Below are 19206 nucleotides of genomic sequence, written 5' to 3' on the forward strand. Positions count from 1 at the left end.
ATATCGTGCCATGGAAATAAATATATTAGGGCGGAAACGAAGTTACATTTAAGAAATTCAACTTCCACATGGATAACCACAGCCTGATGCGTTTGCGAAAGAATACCATTTCATTTCCAGCACATGGTAGCCTCGTCGAAAATAAATTAAAAGTTTACTTTTACAAAAAAGAAAGTATGATCCCGAGATCGTGCCTGAATAGCAGCTAGTGCAATTGCAATACAATTTATGTAAACTACTGCTTACTACTCCGCATAGAGTAGTTGTAAAGGAAAATGTCTTATACTTTTTAAGGGAATGATTTAAAACAGAGAAGATAAGCGTTTATTATCAACTATCCTCGCCATCAAAAGCTTGACGCTCTCCTAAAACCAATATCTTAGAACGTGAATTTCTCAGAGGAGTATACGTTGTTGATACAACGAGAGAAACTGAAGCAGCCATAAATGTAGGGGTATTGTTTTTTACAAGCGTGTACCTGCACTACGAGTTGAATTGTCCGAATTGGATTGGAATTCCACAGCCGCACTTATTTTGGTGACTCAGTTCGTCGTGGAATCACTTTCCCTTTCATTCCTTCCTCCGCCCTTCCTTCATCTTACCTCTGCCACAGTTTACGCCGCTCCTTTCCTGCGCATCTAGAAGTCGCAACTTTTCGCGAGTAGTATACATATCTCCACCACTGCCTCCTTTGCGAATGGATAAGTACAAATGAATGGATGCGCGTAAACGAATGGACTAGAACAGATCAAATATTCATGCGTCACAAAGCGTCGCTTCGAATTAAGCTCTGCCGGGTGCAATGGCTTCCACTCCGAAGCTCTTTAAATTCACCGATTCGGCCAAAATATCACGAACCAGCACCATCCTTTTCGAACATGACAAATTTTCACATATCTGCCTCTTTTCCGTTTATCCCAAGCCTGCGTGTAACATTTCGCCTGAAATCATTTAGTTGATTACTCTCATCTTGGATACTAAAGAATTAACGAGAGAAACAAGGTCCATTGCGACTTCCATTTCAAAGTCTCAACAAGTTCCAATTCCATTTTGAAAAAAACTACCGGTTAAAGTTACACCAGTCAAAATTAAAATCACTTTCTAGATAATTTACAGGAAGGATTAAGGAATAAGGAGGCCATTTTTTAAAGGAACCATTGGGTCATAGAATCATGGCATTTCCTAAGATTTATGATTTTGTATTCAGAATAAATAATTTAGTGCTCAACCTATTGTTTCCTGAATCGGTAGAAGTGTAAAAAAAAAAAGATCTGCAGTAATTTTTTTACAAAGACGGAAATTTCATTTCATTAATTTCATTCAATGGAGGCTGAGTGTTTCTATCTGAGAGATTCGATACAAAAACACGATCCCAAACTTGAGAAATTACGACAGACAAAATGACTGACAGCGACCACGGTGCAATAATGGAGAGAAAGGTAGACACCGCCGCATTGGAAGACAATATTCCGACCCCCAATTCAAGTTACCCCAAATACGGCGTAACTGTAAAACTGGCCATATTCTAGAGTCTTAACCTACAAAAGACATGGAAAAAGCATATAATAACTGAAGAGGGAAGTTTATCAAAAGTAAATTCGCATGTTATGAATTCTAGCAGAACAATACGCAGGTAACGGGAGTAATTTCGCTCCCTAGAAGTGACTATGTGAGAGTAAACGACTTTTTCCTCACATGAAAGGGTAGCGTACAGTTTGACGAGCACCTTCCGTTAAAAATGAGTCCGGCTATGACATCCTATACCGTACACTTGTTCCTAGCATTATGTGCAATGTGTTCCTTTATAACATACGTTAATTTTTAAACAGGAGAATAAAATGCATGGTAAATGAAATGCCCGGAATGGAGAGATAAAGAAAAAAACGGAACTGCTGAACGAAAGGATAGCATTGGAATTAATCGCAACGAACAGGTTACATATTCTCAGTAAATATGAGAAAGAGTGATCTGAAGAAAGTCTCACAGCAGTAAAGCCCATCAGATCAGATAACAGAAAGATATCCTTCCAGAGTTATGAAAATCACGAGTTAAGAAATTGAGAGGCTGAGACCCCCTCAACTGCACACCCACAATAAATCAAATTTAATTCCCCCTGCTCTCCTATCGCATTTAAGACTCAACAGAGTGGCTTATCTCTCTAGAATCAAGATAGAAACCAATCCAATAACACTTACAATCCGCCTCAAATCGTGCGAATAGCACTATTGAGGACATCGTTCACAAAATAGTAAAACTGAAAATCTAATTACGAAAGAGCACCATGATAGAACATTGCGAGTCTGGAATAAACCATTCACCAAGATCAAATGGCAACAGATCGAACGGAAGATGGCGTTTTGGATCCCTTTCTACTTTGAGGCTTCGAGCTCTTGAATAAATTTAACCACGCCTCCACGACTACATCGTATTAATTTGACAGTTCAGGATGCTCAAAAAGAAATTCTTTTGCGTATTAAGAACGTTGCAAGTAAATTCTTGCCTTGCTCGACTCAGTTGCAATGCTTGACTGGATTCGAGAGCCAGATAAAGACAGGCGGCGGCACTATTTTATTTTTTTAAGGACTTGAATGCGATTTTCGAATGATCGAATTACATAGAACTCGAGAATGATGATGATTATACATTTTTCACCACTATATATACGTTTTGACGAAATCGAGTGCACGTAAAACGAAGGTTGGCCCAGCAATTCACAAGACTAACGCACTGACTGACTAGGACACGGCGGACCGACGTCAATCCGGACAACATCCTCCTTTTCATAATTGATGACCGGAAATTTGGTTTGGTGAGAGGGTGGAAAGTTGGACGGACGGATAGGTTTAAAGGCGGCGGGAGAAACTTCGACTAGGAGCGCGTTCTATGATAAGCGATCAAATATTCATCTCAGAACTACAGCCATGACTATACGAAGATCCTGATAAGTAAGGAATTTAATACCTAGTAAAAGTATAGCCACCAGCGGATGCTAAAAATAATATTTTCTGTAGTCGCAAGTAGATATTTGAAGAGCGCACTCGAAGGCTCTCTGACTCCTGTAGAATAGTTCGCCTTCCGCTTCCATCGAGACGATACAAATAAAACTTTATTCATAAACAGTAGTCACCACTAAAACCAGATAATAAGCTACAATGGATAGTGATGATGTGGAGGCTTCCTCTACGATTATACAACTGTACAAGACTGTACAACGGTCTCGCCTCAAACTTGAGTGACCTTATTTAAGAAGTGCATAGATACTAACTAGAAGGCCATCCCTCATCATAGACGACCAAGGAGACTACGATATTTGTGTAGAGGACTTCGGGCTAAGGTACTCGGGAGGCTTTCCTTAAGAAGATGATGATGTAATGTACAACAAAATTATAGTTTAGCATTTCTTCATTCCCCAAAATCGCAACCAATTGTATCCCTTAACACGTATTTTTAGATGATATTCGAACCCCCGGAATGACAAAGAAAAGCTATTTCTCCGATATAACCTAATCTATTCTTTATGGTTTACGTAAATGCTAAGCACTAAAAAGTGTACCCTAGCGTTTTTCCAGAAATGGTCGTTCAAGTAGAAGCACAAAAACGACTAGAAACGGTATTTTTAATTGGAACTGAACTCCACGACGGCATGGTTTTTATCAACCAATAACACTGACTGAAAACGACGGTTCAGCACGATGAAATAAAAAATAGCAACTGGATAATAAAGAAAACAAGAAGACAGGCAATAACAATTAAATTCGAAGGCCTTGGGGTGTGAGAGAGCACGCCGATCGGAAATCTCCAGAAATATACGATTACATCTCGAAATTATGACGCGAAGATCCGGGCTTAAAAAAGAAATAAGCGTTATGACTCCATCCGAATTTTTTCCCGCGCGTTATGAGCCGAATTTCCTGACCAGAGAGATTAAAATTCGTGGTGTTTTTATCCTTCCAAATCCGTTTTCATTCTCGCGTTTTGAATCGCATTTTTTTACATTAATGTAAAACATTACCAGTGATCTGTAGACATTCCAGGGGAATTGAAGGTGGTATATCATCGTAAAGAGAATGATTTACAGCCAATAGGGTAATTTCCTTCTTCAAAGAAAACGAAAGGCAGGGACTACGATTCGTTACTCACCATTAGTGTACATATACATAATATACAAATTATTTTGTTTTGTAATTCCCACTTTAGACGAATGGCAATGGTCAATTTTAACCTCATTTGAAAAAGGCCAGATTGGCGCCCATTCGATGCCACTCCACGTGACGTCACAGGGACCTAGATGCTACACGAGTAGTCAGGAGTTTTACATCGTCTAAGATTTCCAATGCATGCATGAGGCACAGAGCTCAAGGAAACATCTCTTAATAATCACCTATTAAAACTGGCTAAGGTCGGAAAGTTTCCTTCGTTTGATAGGGTGAGTTATTAAGCCTTATTTAAGCCAAGCGCTACCTGCTCGCTGGGTACTCTGCTACCTGCTAGCAGCCTGCATCGTAGCGGCGATCATAGCCTTGAACCAAGATGGCCTCACACGGCAGCAGCCGAAACGTCACGCGGGTTTTTCCCAGCATTCATATTTAGCCGTCGCGTTTTCGCGCGCATGAAATTTTTCACTTTTCATTTAATCGTGAAAATTAGATATCGTCATTTAAAAATCTAAAAACGTGAAATACGTACTCCAGTAGTAATAAATAATCTTTCGATTTAGGCAATTAAAAATAATACGAAACCACCCTATGGAATAGTCAAGAAGGTAGTTTGAAAACAGGGTCATGTGATTAGTTGACAAGTTAATCGAAAAATAAAGAGCGCGCATTCATTTATCAAGGGGGTTCCAAGAGGGTGGGGCGATGAAGCGTTTGCTTCCAGAACCTCTCTCCCCCTCAATCAGATTCAACGCAGTGCCGCGTGATTACCTACGTAAACGAATATCATTAAGGAAATTAGGATAGGTTTAACCCTTCGTGGTCCAACCTCGAGGCTGGCTCGACAGGTCTAGCGCTACAAGCACTTGGCTTGTCGTCGCATCAGGTCTTACTTCGAGTTGAGCTCGACATCAAGGAGAAGCGATTCATACAAGGGCAATGTTTTACGAGATTACCTGATATGCCGTCAAGTGTAGTGCTGGTAGCATTACCCTTATCCAGCCAGCCTCAACGATGGACCACAAATGATTAATCACTTAGAATACACTAAAGGTGAGATCAGTATATGCCAACGCCAGCTCGCATTAATCTGAACAAAACATACCCCTCTCCACGCCTTTCATTTTTCGGAATAAACTTTCATAGAATCATACTGAACCAGATAATTCCCCCTCAAATATTTACTGAAAAAATGAAAGAGCAAAGAACACGATCTAAGGAAACCTGTCGCCAATTATTATATAGAGAAGATAGAAATACATGTTCCCATCTACCATAAACGTAATGGCTGCATGAACAACTGCTTTCTCAACCATACGTTCATCTCAATTCTATGTATTTTACACATTTGAAACGCTTCAACTCTATAGGCAAGTTTCATCATAGTTACTGAAAAATCATTCAATCCTAAATATAAAAATAAAAGTTGTATTTATTAGAGCATCACAGCATATGAGTTTTTCAAAACCTATACAAGGAAGTACCACCAATCAAGTACCACCAATCAAGTACCACCGTTATTACGTGAAGTCTCCTAGGTATCAATTATTACTACGTCATTTTAAATTTATCGCTGTGATATCTTATTGATTGTACGAGCTCTGGATATGATTATAATATAGCTGATTACCTTCCATTATTCTTAAATTACCATACAAATATTTTTCTTTGCTTCACCAGATTCAAAACAAAAATTCATGCACTTGTATTTCAAACAAATCCCCTAACAAATTCCTACTCGTTCATTGAAAACTTTAAAATTCTCCGGGATATTCAGTTGGCAGCAGCCCATCTGATTTCTGAGTACGTACTGTTACAGAACAGTATTAGCATGTTGGGTCAAACATTCAAAGAAAATGACGTTGGCTTAAACAGAAACAGGGGAGCACTAGCATTTAATTCACTTACTTATTAACTAAATTGAATATTTGAATATTAGGCTTTAATAATAAAAAATGGAGGAACGATATTATTTTATTACTTGCATGAGCATATACTCGTAAATCCGGTAAATCATATTCGCATATGATCCCCATTCGCATACGAGGCACTTTAGGGTAGACTCCGTCTATAGCTCATGAATATTCCAGAATCTTTAACGGTGGAAGGGCAAAAAACGAGAGAGTTATAAGAGTAATGGCATACGAATACATTCCACTACACTTCCAACCCTCACTCAAACCATGAAAACTAATGCATTAAACAGAACCAGTCCCAGATTTCCTTCCATAGATATATACTCGCAAAAACCAGACGCGAACATGATATCTCCGTAAACAATCGTGCACGGCTAAGTTCATTACTCAAGAGTGTCAGAATTCAATGAGTACCAATAGCGACGAGCTCGTACGATGGAAGCCCTTCCCTAGGATTTCATTTTATCCCCTACTCAGTAGGCGGGATTTTCCGAAAAACAAAATTCGTCGAGTCAATCTCCAGGCTGGAGAGCACACAAAAAAATACCAGGTCTCGATTACAAGCCCATCGCGCGAACTGATCGATGAGGAACGGGCGAGCAATATGTCACTTATGTAAACATCACAACGCGCTCTCTCTCTCTGTCGCTCAGCTAGGAGAGAGAGGGAGAGAGGATGCTCCATCAAACAGGGAGGCAGTCGAAGGGAGGGAGGTCCATGAATTACCCCGGCCGAAGTTTCGGAGACCCCGCGCAGATACTGGTGCCGTTAGCGTACATCGACTCTAACACCGGCGCAAATTAAAAAGCCAGGAGGGGTGGCTGACAGTTTGTGCCTACCTTTTCCTTCTAAGCCTTGAAAAGGCCCCCATCCATCTTACCCGGGCAGTAATTACCATCAAGTGCAAATGCTACCATTCCCACAGAGTGGAGGCGTTTTTCGGGGCGAAAAAAATAATCGTTGGCCCGGCGGCGTGCATTAAAGGCTCGTTAGGGAAGAGAAACCCTTTAACCTCTCCCATGCTCCTCAGCATAAAGAATGAATGGCTATGCATCGACAATTCGGCCGCATTTCGTGGAAACATGCCAAATATTTCGCATAACATTTTAATGCGCTGTGTTTCCCTGGCGTTAATAAGGTTGTTCGCGACTCAAGATAGAGGGTTCCGAATTCTGTAAAAATCCTATATATTAAATGCTGAAATGAATTGATGTGAGTGGCACGAATATAAAATTATCATCATCGAAGATGAAAGCGAGTCAGAACTAAAGTCAGAGGACAAGGCCCACTATGAGTATTCGAGCGGATACTACGAAGGAAGATACACTGGCCTGCAAAGGAAAATGACAAATGGAGACAAAATGTAAATAAATAGCTGAATCAATTAACTGGAGGTCAAGATATAGTCAGAAACATGATGGCACGGAGAATAGAGCGGTCAGGCCACGAGGAGAGAATAAAAGAGGAAAGATCGTGCAAAACGATGAGGGAAAAGTTGAAACGCTCTGAAAGAAACCGAAAAGCTGAGATGGGTGAGCGGCGACAGAGTCGTAAATCGGAATAGTTTTGGGGCGGGGGATGTATCAGATGAAACAGCACGCCACATCGGGTAATAATCAACGAAATTTTCCATTCAAACATGAGATTATTTCATTTAAACATGACTGCATTCAATATTTGCTGGAGAAAGTTACAAGTATTTCAGTTTTTTAACTAACATGAAGGCTAACTATTGTACAAGATAGGCGGTATGAATGATCTGAGATGATTATGGGGTTAGGGTGTTCTATCCCCCAAGGTCGCCATATTTACGCCACTAGATCTCATGCTACTAAGAATTTAACATTGTCCCAATATAGCAATTTCAAACAATCCATTAAATATATTAATTCTAATATAATACAACTAAAAAATGAACATTGACCCAATTTCACACTCTCCCATTTAAACCACTATGTAATTAACCAATAAGTGATGCACACTTCTTAAAATATTTCGCATTTGCAGGGAAGATCTTAAAAATAACTTCAGGTAGGTCGTTCCACTCCTTTATTCCTCTATGCAGGAAGGATTTTTTCAAAATGTCTGTTTTCTGTTTTTTTTTTTTAAACTTAATTTTGAATTTATGATTTTTCCCCCCTATGTAGCAGAGTGAGTCCAGCTTCAGACCTATTCTTACCAGCCCCACTCATTTGTGAATGCTTTGTACACCCCGCATATCCTATTTATGGTTCTTCTCACTTGTAGAGATTTCCATCCTAAGCTCCCTAGCATAGCTCATACACTTTCCCCCCTTCTATGTTTCCCAAGAGTATACCTGGCTGCCTTTCGCTGAACTTTTTCAAGCTTTAAAGATTCGTTTTTACAGTAGGGATCCCACACCGAAGTTACATATAGACGACAGACGATAGATGACGATATTTCAAACCTGCAGCAAAGGAATATCGAGGGATGGAGAAGATAGATAGAAGGGGCGACTGGAGTCAAATTGTGTGGAGGTCAAGGCGCACTGAGGCGACTAAAGCACCCCTGGTGAGAAATAGATTTAACATTAGAAATCATAAGTGCTGCAAAGAGCATTTACATGGAAATTTTGGTTGGAGGTACCTTTTGCAAGCGCTTCCTACTAAAAGAAGATGAAATATTTATGTCTGGGAGGAGTTTACAGAAGCTATTAAACATCAGCCAACTCATACAAACTTCCGAAATGTATTCCTCCAACGTAATGCAAGTTCATAGTAAAGTAGCTAACACAAAGGATTAAGAGTGTAAATCTAATTCCATTAAAGGTCACGCATCCTGAAAGTATAGTAAAGTACAAATAAGAGTTTCTAAAAAAAGCCATATATGTGAGTACGCGGTAAAAACATGAAATTAGAATTACAAAATTTTGCAAAGAACGTCAAATTTCGATTTAAGAAAAATTAAAAAAAAACTAAATTTTACAGGTAGCCGAAAATGTCGTTAACTTAACTGTCAAGCAAAAATTTCAGTCGAAACAGGCATTAAAAATCGGAAAAACGGGCATAAGAATTGAAAACTAGAGATATTCAATTCCTCTGATCATGATATTGTTCGCTAATTACAATTTCATAACTTCAGTGGCATGCCAAATAACGATTCCGTCTGTTGGACATGGCGTTGACTTTTACCTCGAATCCCAAAATTTGAGGCACCGAAAATTGCTTTACAGTTCATTGGAGGGGTTAATATTACCTCGCACTTTTCAGTCTCTCTCAGTCAGCTGCGACGTCATTCCTCTCGAGTTATCTTTCACTGAAATGAATTTAAAAGAGAAAGCAAAACAACTATTCCTGTAAGTCTCCGTAAAAACTTTGGCGGGTGATCGTCATGGCGATTAAAACATTTTTTAGTTAACGCGTCATAGTTGGGGCGGCTACGTTTCGACCGACCGATGCCATTTGCTTTCTTGAGGGTAGCTAGATTCTTTCGTGAAAGGGAAATTTTCTCGCCACACGCGCAGGCAAAATATCTAGTAAAAAGCGTCACGGACAGGACGCCGCTGCAAGTTGAAGGGATCCATGGATCTCCTTACCAAACCTGCGGGACGAATTACAGTGGTGAAACACGCAGAACCGTGAAAACCCTCCCAAAGGAACACGATCGTGCGATTCGACTGAACAATCATCAAAATCCGCAGTATCCGAACAGGAAGCTCTGGGACACGCAATCGACTCGCGGTATACACAAATCGTAGCGTCAACATAAAATGCTTTTTGCAAAGACTGGTGAGATACGCAATAGAGACATTTAAGGAGGACAAAAACCATTTTAACCGGGACACCGGCCCCAAAATTAGCCGAACGTGGCAGCTTTTACTCATGAAAAAATGAATCCAAACTGTCAACTCCTCTCCGTCTTCCCCTTCCTCCAGACGCGGCACCTCGGCATAGATGAGAAGAAGATTACCGGACTCTAAAGATTTCCTTGAGAAAGCGACCAGCATCGGACGGGAAACGTTGGGTCCTACCTAATATTGACGGGGAGAAATGCAAATATGAAAAAATAGAAAAATATTTATAAAACACCGTGATACACAAGGCGAGTATTAGCTGGGGTGATATTAATACACTCAGATGCGATATATTTTTGAGCGCAGATGATATATTTTCAATAGCCTTAAACCATTTTAGAAACCTTCAAAAATGGAGACTCGGGTATCGATCTCCCAACTGATTCCCTACTACGGTGGCTATAGCTGAAATTTCAATTGTAGAATATTATATGAAATACATTAACAACGGATATCAATCTTCGTTCAGCGTTATGCGATTCATAAGAATAAGTGGATCTGTTTATTTAGTATTTCACTAGAGAAAATCCGACGTTCAGCAACCTCTATTGTTCGCTTAACTTCTCAAGATATTCATGAGGAAAAGTGACCAGCAGGTATTGCGAAAGGTGGAGCTTTTCTGGTGAAAAGAAGGGATAATACTCGTATCAGAATCGGCCCGTGAACATTTGAAATATTTTCCCGCCCAGTGACCCAAAACCTTCAACCTTGTGTTTGTTAACTTCAAACTTAGAAGGAACTAACTCCACAACAGCTTAGTAGAATATAAAAAAAACGCTAACACCAACAACAATACTTGCAAATTTAAAGACGATTCCAGAAACATCAAAAGGAATTGAAATAAATACGACGACGAACCGTAATAGAGATAAGCATGAAAATAGGAATTTAAAATACAATATGATAATAAAAATGTTTTTGCGTGCAAGGGATATTATTTTTTATTTTCGAAAAAGTTACACCAAGGAAAAACATAATATCTCAGAAAAAAAGTACCACACACTCAGGCACCGGAGAGATTCGAACTCTCGATCTCCTGTTTACTAGACAGGCGCTTTAACCAACTAAGCCACGGCGCCGTTACGGGGACCGGTCGTCAAATACGTATTTAAAGAAATACTCCCAATATGTAATATACATGCGATGGAATCGTATTTTGTCATCCTTGGATGACGTTTTGTTGTTCGGTGCTAATTATTTATAATCAGGACACGGAATCATGAGTCCGCGAGCAGTCCTTAGCAGTTGACATCACTTCGGAGGAGCTCAATTCTTGCCAAGTTTCAGTGATGAATCATGGCCCAGCTGTTAACAGTGATTAATGTTGAAGCAACCCACAAAATAACGGCAAAGGAAATAGATAATCTAAGTCCAAATTAATTTACCAATAAGAAAATAATATTAACTGCCAACGCCAGCGGATATTCGCGCCGTCGACTTCGTTCAAGTTTTCCTCCGTTTACGACCGTAGTAACCACTGCAATGCAGGATAAAAATCAGGTAATACAAGAGGATAATGAAACGATTGTTACACGGTGATATGAATGACCAAAGACTGTAGTCATGATGGAAACCAGAGAAACAGAAGTAAGGTACACTGAGAAGGACGAATCATCCACTTATGTTTGCCAGGGATAACGACTGCATATTGAGAAGATAACGCAGAATACAAATGTGTATGACATTCATTAGTTCGAGCATCCAAAGAGGACAAAATATCAATCCAGATAAGAGATCTCCCAACATCTCGCTCGGTTGGAAGGAGAAAAATAATAATTACCCGCCTATGGCAGACAGCATGGAATGACACGGTCATTAATAAGAATAAAAACAAGTCCAAAAGCACTGTATGAGAACAAATGGAACGCAAATGCGACAACACAAAATATTCCTGAGCTAGAAAGATTTGAAGGGAGTACACTTCTAAACCAATGGAACAATTAAATTTAAGGCTTATCAAAATTAGATGAACGCATTATTAATATCAACAGTGAATAGCAAAAAAAATATTTATCACAAAAATGAATACGTGAAGCATTGTCGATCAAGGATGCAGAAAATTGTTATTCGACTATAAATATAATCTACTACGTTGGCAGTATTAAAAGAAAAAAACTAGTAGGCAGAAAATAAGAGGTAAACGGACGCATCAGTAAGGATATCTGAAAAAAATCTGCGTCAGCGTATGTGGTGTACATGAATTCATTTATATGAAATACCTCCTTTTCAGAATATTTTTTCTTGAAAATCGTCATGAAAAATATCCGAAAATACGATGGAAAGTACGAAAAAAAGGCCTTTCCGAGTACCTCAATACAGCGACATTGAAACAGATTTTCGAAGGAGAGACAGATATTTGGTTAAAAAAGTTTTAAAATACAGAACAAAAAATATATTACCATTTCCCCGGGATCGGGAAGACAATGAATCGACTTGTATTTTTTCTGTATATACATCGATGTAAAATATACTTTTCCGAAAATATTAAAGAACGAAAGGATTAACAAAATTTTTGCAATAAAGGTAATCGCAAAATTCAGCATTTATGTACAAAATATACTAGAAAGCATTGACATTGATGTTTTTTATAATAATAATAATCTACATGAAAATGCCATTATTAACAACGTTTGCCATGTAGTTGCTATTGAATACCTATTATTTTATGTAACCAAGATTCTCGGTACGCAGTGATGATAACACGGCTCCAAAAATACGATTTGAGCAATACGGAAAATATAATATTTTTTAAAACTAATTCGAATTGCCATTTGGGCGTTCCGTCTCCATTTCTCATCTGACTTACGATTACTTCTTAAACCGCTAATGTATTTCTATGGCACACATATATTTGAGAATTTTCGTTTTCTCGAGCGAACGAACATGACTGAACTTGGCCATGGCATGTTGGCGCTAAGAAGCCAGTTCCAAAACAAATGACCACGTCTATAAATCGCATGGGATAGTTCAAAAGGAATTGAAAATGTTTGGAAGCAGTTACACATGAGTATTCTCCGTACTCAGCAGTTACAATATTAATGATGACGTCTAGAAATCCTGTCGAATCTTTCAAAAGGAGTTGAAAATGTGTAGAAAGCAGCTCTACACGAACACATTCTGTACAAAGGTGTTCAAAGGGAGATTACAAATGAGTTAAAAATTTGTTCATACTTCCAAAATTTTGTATACATCTACATCTACATAATACCCTGCGAGCCACCTCTAGGGTGTTTGGCAGGGGGTGATCAATCACCAGCATGCAGCATGCATTTGGACTCCCACATGCACACCGCACCGTCCAAAAAACGTCCCGTATAATAACAAACTATACTACTATATGCTGTTAGAAATAGAATATAGATTAGAAATTCAGAAACATGCATTAAGTTTTACATAGGTTAGTAGGCTACACTACAAGTAAAGCAATCTATTTACGAGTTCTATTGCTGCCGCTATAATCTCTTATTGATCGTGGAAAAAATGACATTCGGAATCTGTCTGTTCTACAATCTATCTCTCTTATTTTATTTATATGATCTGATTTTCCGTAGTACGTTGGCGTCCGCAAGATATGGTTAACTTCGTCAGAAAAGACACTGCTCTTGAATTTATCTAAAGGGTTTAGTCTATTTTTCAATCTACGGTCCGACAGAGATTCCCATCCGAGTTTATCTAAGAGGTCAGTTACACTAACAAGACTATCGTAACGACCTTTCACATACCTGGCAGCTCTTCTTTGCACGCGTTCTAACTCTGTTATTAAGCCTTTTTCATGAGGGTCCCAAACACTGGCAGCGTATTCCAAATGTGGTCTAACGAGGGAAAAGTAGCTAATTTCTCTCACTTTGTCGTCGCACTTTCCTAATATTCTTTTAACAAAACCCATTTTACGATTAGCTTGACCGGTTATTTCTCGAATATGTTTATTCCACGATAGATCATTATTGAGTCTAACGCCTAGATATTTCACGGATTCAACTGCATTTAATTGGGTGCCTCGAATGATATAGTTACGCTGTAGGGAGTTATTCTTCTTCCAGAAATTCATTACGACGCATTTTTCCAAATTTAATTCCAACTGCCAAGCATCGCACCAAGCTTGGATAGCAGCAAGGTCATTCGTTAGTTCATCCATATCTTTGCTGGAACGGATTTCTCTGTAAGCTACAGCGTCGTCTGCAAATAATCGTAACTTACTGTGTACTACTTCGCCAATGTCGTTTATATAAAGAAGGAATAGGAGTGGGCCAATGACACTACACTATGTATAAATGAGTTCCATGTTAAATACAATGTATCAAAACAGTGTCAAAAGGGTTCCGAAGCAGTTGCAAAGCAAAATATTTTCCAGAGTAGCGATGAGCTAATGAAAGGATGATGATAAATGCAACAGGGTAAATAAAATTTCAGTAATGAGTGTATGCATAACCCATTTTCATTGTCGTGCATGCCAAAATGAAAAATTAAGAATATAAAAAATTCCATAGGTACCTACGCTATATCAAATTTTAAACTAATTCTATAGCTGTTTCTACAACACTCCCGATATGAATACGATCCTTCTATTCGCGTCTCAATCTATTTCCACGAGGTGCCCTTTGAAAATGATAAAATATCGGCACACTCCGTTGTATATGTGCTCCTGATTAAGCAAGGCTGAAAACAAAACCATGGTCGACAAACTCTACACAAGAAGGCACTTTTTTAACTCATGCAAGCTCAGCGCTTTCCGCGATGGTGACGTCAAATATTCTTCACCTCCGAGGCTCATATCAACGGGCCCTCAACTCAGTTTAATGGTTTTGACGTCATGCTTACTATTTTCACAGCATCCGCAGGAGTTCATTTTTAACGAAGACGACCTCTAAATTTTCCCATTGACGGTGATCAATGATTATAAATTCCTCCATGTAAATACCTTTAGCACAAGTTGAAAAACAATATAAAAAAATCGGCAAGCTATATGATTTTTAATACTTTCTGAAGTTGAAGACCTCAATTCATTCTACCCCAGCATTTTCCTCGGCAATTGACAGAAAAAAACTATAAGTTTCCCATACTTTCGTTCAGGTAATTCATTAATGCATGTAAAAAAATACAGCCAAATTATTCGATACAATACCCACGTGACACGATGACTGGCCATTCTTAATATACCATAAAGTAATGGATACATATACGGATGAGTACATCTGAGCAGACTGAAAATTTTTAATTGAACTGTGTTTTTTTCTTCTTCATTAATATCATTTCTCTGGCATTAATACACAGGAGTTACACAATGATATGAGAATAAAAATAATTTTACCATAAAAATAACATGATTATCTAAAGAAAGTATTACCCTATTTAAAAATATTATTTGCACTCGTCATGCTGAGATATTAAAATATAAATTATGTTACTTACCATGTATTTTGTATTGAATATATTCTTTACCTTGATCCCGTAGTTACCCGTAGTCAATTGCATGCAAATGACACATTTGGAATTCAGCTGAAGTATTAACTTGGCAATAATTTAGAAATTGAAAATCGTAGGTGTCTAGTATGTTTCATTATTATAATTGCTCCGTAGAACCTTGTATTACGTGTTCCGTCAAAACGGCATTGCCATTATAAGCTGCAATGCTTATACTTTTTTTGCACCCACCCACAAGCACCGTCATTAGATCATACAGGAATCGTTGCATTTTCAAGTGCGAAATTCAGAACAGCCAGCGAGGCGTGCTCATTCGTGCATGACAGCCGATAAAACGCAATTACGAGAGGATGGTTTAAAATTTTAATGAAATTGATAACCACTCCGCTTCTAGGCGAAACGTCCAATTCTTATCAATGTCAAGCACATAACTTACTTCAGTTAGCAACGCATCTCAGTCGCTGCATTTCATGCGAAAATCACGGCGCAAATTTCCACCACGGCAACATTTTCACGCATTACCGTATCAATTATGAACTTGCGCATGATAGCAATCCTGCTCGTTAGCCACGGCGTTCAAAAGCACACTACACTGTAACGGAAAGATATGCTTTGGCGAGTATCGTGAAACTGACGCTGGATCAATTACTACGGGATTTAACCGCCCAGAAATATTCAACCTCACCACCATTCCACTAAGTGTTCCATTATGATTCCCTGAATGGTGTTTTGTTCTTGTCGTGCAAAGCAGAGCAAATTTGCCTCTTCAAAAGTAGAGCCAAGAGGTGGGGGGGTAGGGATTTCCATCCGCGGCGCGCCACCTGCACAATTCAATTTACGAACGATCCAGGCTTAGTGAAATTCATTACTAATTCTCACTCAGACCACCTGCAAAACCTTTCAGCTCGCTTTTGCAATTCCACTGGCGTCGGCCAATAGAAAGTCAGCCCGGGGAGTGGGGAGAATAGGAGACCTAGAAGGAAATACCCAGCACTTAGGCGAGGGTGCATTACATAGCAATTAGTCCCCCCGCCCCCGCGAAACTCCTCGTCGTGGAGCAAATGACCAGAGATGAGGAGGAAAAAGTATTCTTGTGCACGGTGGCGGCGGCGGCGTGAAAAAGGTCTAATAAAGGCAGGCTTGGAAACGACTCGAAAACCTCAAATGGATTTGACAACGGCCACAACTACACGAACACTGTGATGTGAGGCACACGGATATATACAGTTTCCAATTCTCGTGCATTCAGTTCGCCCTCATTTTACTTCCGCTGATAATGTTAAGGGATATGTCCACAAGAGGGCAGGATTTCATATGCCACAGGTGAACCAATGCAAAAAGAAAAGCAATGCAAAATATGTAGGGGGAGAAAACTCTCGGGCGACCGATGATTGATGCCTTTCACCAACGGCATTGCTTTTATTCCAAATAAGAATGAAAAATGCCCTTTATAGGCTATTTACGGTGCCTGCAAAAACTTCATGGAAAAGTATAATGACTTCAAGCCTTGATTAATTCCAATGCCAGGAATAAAATTTTACTGCCATCCATTCATAATTAGTTTCACCCATAAGTAGGCTCCACTGAGTCCAGCTTCGATCGATAGCCAACGAGTGCTATGACGTCCACTGTTGCTGAAAACTCTTTCTTGCACAAAGACGGAGAACAAAAGAAAGACGAAAGACAGAGAATGTAATCCATTATTCACCTCGAGGATAATCATTACCAGGCAATTTTTGACCGATTTGAAAGCTACCACCTGCACACTTAAAAACATTCTCAGTCGATTGGGTAGACTCTATAGATTGATATAAAAAACACCTACTTTTGAAGGCGATTTAACTATTTCAACAGCAAAAATACTCATTATTTTCTAAAGGACCGGATAGCTTTGGGCACGTAAAACGATAAACATTTTATAAAACGTAAGTACTACTGACGAGGAACTGAATTTCTACACCTGTAGAAGTAGTGAGATCGATCATTTTTTTAATTATGGGAATGTATACATTAATTACATGTCAAACATATTCTTCACGTTATCAACGGGTAATGGAGACGTAACCTATGGTCAACGATTGTGAATGCGCACTAAATTAATTTTTTTTAGAGCACTTTAAAATTAAAAATCGTCATCACCGTCATTGTTATTTTAATTTCATATCGATCTAATCTAATATTCTTACGGTTGAAATATAGCTGATAAATATCAATGCTATAAATACTAATTTATTAAAATTATCCCTTTATTCAATGGAATTATTGAAGAAGAGGAGTGTCACGTAAATAGCTTTGTAATCAACCAACTGAAATACGTAATTGTTAAAAGACTTATTTATGTCAAAATTCCATTTTTCGAATATTAAATACAGCATTATGATAAAATACTTGTTACCGATGATCCTGAAAACATTTAATGTATACTTAATTATTCCTTAAATGTTGATTCTGCACTACTTTTCGTACGAAAATGTCCTACGGTCGGAATACGTTGGAAAACGCTGTAATTTCATAAAATTATACCATTAAAACTGAAGAGTTTAAAATTTTCATTCTAAGTGTTCGTATACAAAATCGCCAGCCCCTGCCGGTCAGCACGGTGGTCTTGCGGTGATCCGCATATATTGGATCAGATCACTACCGGATTACCGAAAACGCCGGATTACTGGAAATCACTACTGATGGCGCAAATAAACGCCAAAAGCTATGCTTTATTGTATACCTACATGTGTATTATATGTTGTATCGTACACTACATCAGAACATACAATTGAAGTGTTTACGCAAAGTAATACTACAATAATTAATTTCCCCCTCCTTTCAACCGAGGGACAAATGTACGCGCATGTCTCAGCAAGCACTACGCAGTATCCCAATTTTATGAGTTGGACTAATCTCACCTGACAAGTAGACTGCTCAAAATTACGGAGCTACCCGCTTGGTAGCTACCTGTAAAAAAGCACCGGATTATCTTCAGGGCCGGAGTAGCGAAGTACCGGATTATGGAGGGAGCAGTGACATTATTCTCATCTTAATTCGGCCCCCAAAAAGGGTAGTTTCCTTCATCAAAGAATACGAAAGGCATTGATTGCGATTCGTTATCCACCATTACTGTATTCATAATATACAAATTATTTTGTTTTGTAATTCCCACTTTAGACGAATGGCAATGGTCAATTTCAACTGTATTTGAAAAAGGCCAGATTGGCGCCCATTCGATGCCACTCAACGTGACGTCACAGGGACCTAGTTTCTAAACGCGTAGTCAGGACTTTGACATCTTCTGAGATTACCAATGCATTCATGAGGCACAGAGCTCAAGGAAACATCTCTCAATAATCACCTATTAAAACTTCCTAAGGTCGGAGAGTTTCATTCTTTTGATAAGGTATTAATAATCCTTATTTAAGCCAAGCGCTACCTGCTAGCAGGGTACTCTGCTACCTGCTAGCAGCCAGCATCGCAGCGGCGCACAATATCCTGACCCTCACATGGCGGAAGCGGGAACCAGAATGACGTCACACGGGGTTTTCCCAGCATTCATACTTAGCCGTCGCGTTTTCGCGCGCATGAAAATTTTCACTTTTCATTTAATCGCGAAAAATAGATACCGTCCTGTAAAAATCTAAACGCGTGAAATATGTACTCCAGGAGTAATAATTTAACATATTCGAGAAATAACCGGTCAAGCTAATCGTAAAATGGGTTTTGTTAAAAGAATATTAGGAAAGTGCGACGACAAAGTGAGAGAAATTAGCTACTTTTCCCTCGTTAGACCACATTTGGAATACGCTGCCAGTGTTTGGGACCCTCATGAAAAAGGCTTAATAACAGAGTTAGAACGCGTGCAAAGAAGAGCTGCCAGGTATGTGAAAGGTCGTTACGATAGTCTTGTTAGTGT

The 19206-nt window shown here is 39.0% G+C and overlaps 1 protein-coding gene and 1 non-coding gene across 2 annotated transcripts in view; one reads left to right on the forward strand and one right to left on the reverse strand.

Annotated features, from left to right (window-relative positions):
- LOC124165035 overlaps window positions 1–19206 on the forward strand; it is a 138684-nt gene that overhangs the window by 79910 nt on the left and 39568 nt on the right. The gene's annotated exons all lie outside the window — the stretch shown is intronic.
- Window positions 10890–10963, reverse strand: Trnat-agu. The gene has a single exon. It is a non-coding gene; the product is annotated as a tRNA-Thr (tRNA).

This window comes from Ischnura elegans, chromosome 9 (assembly GCF_921293095.1).
Source record: "Ischnura elegans chromosome 9, ioIscEleg1.1, whole genome shotgun sequence".
Taxonomy (NCBI): domain Eukaryota; kingdom Metazoa; phylum Arthropoda; class Insecta; order Odonata; family Coenagrionidae; genus Ischnura; species Ischnura elegans.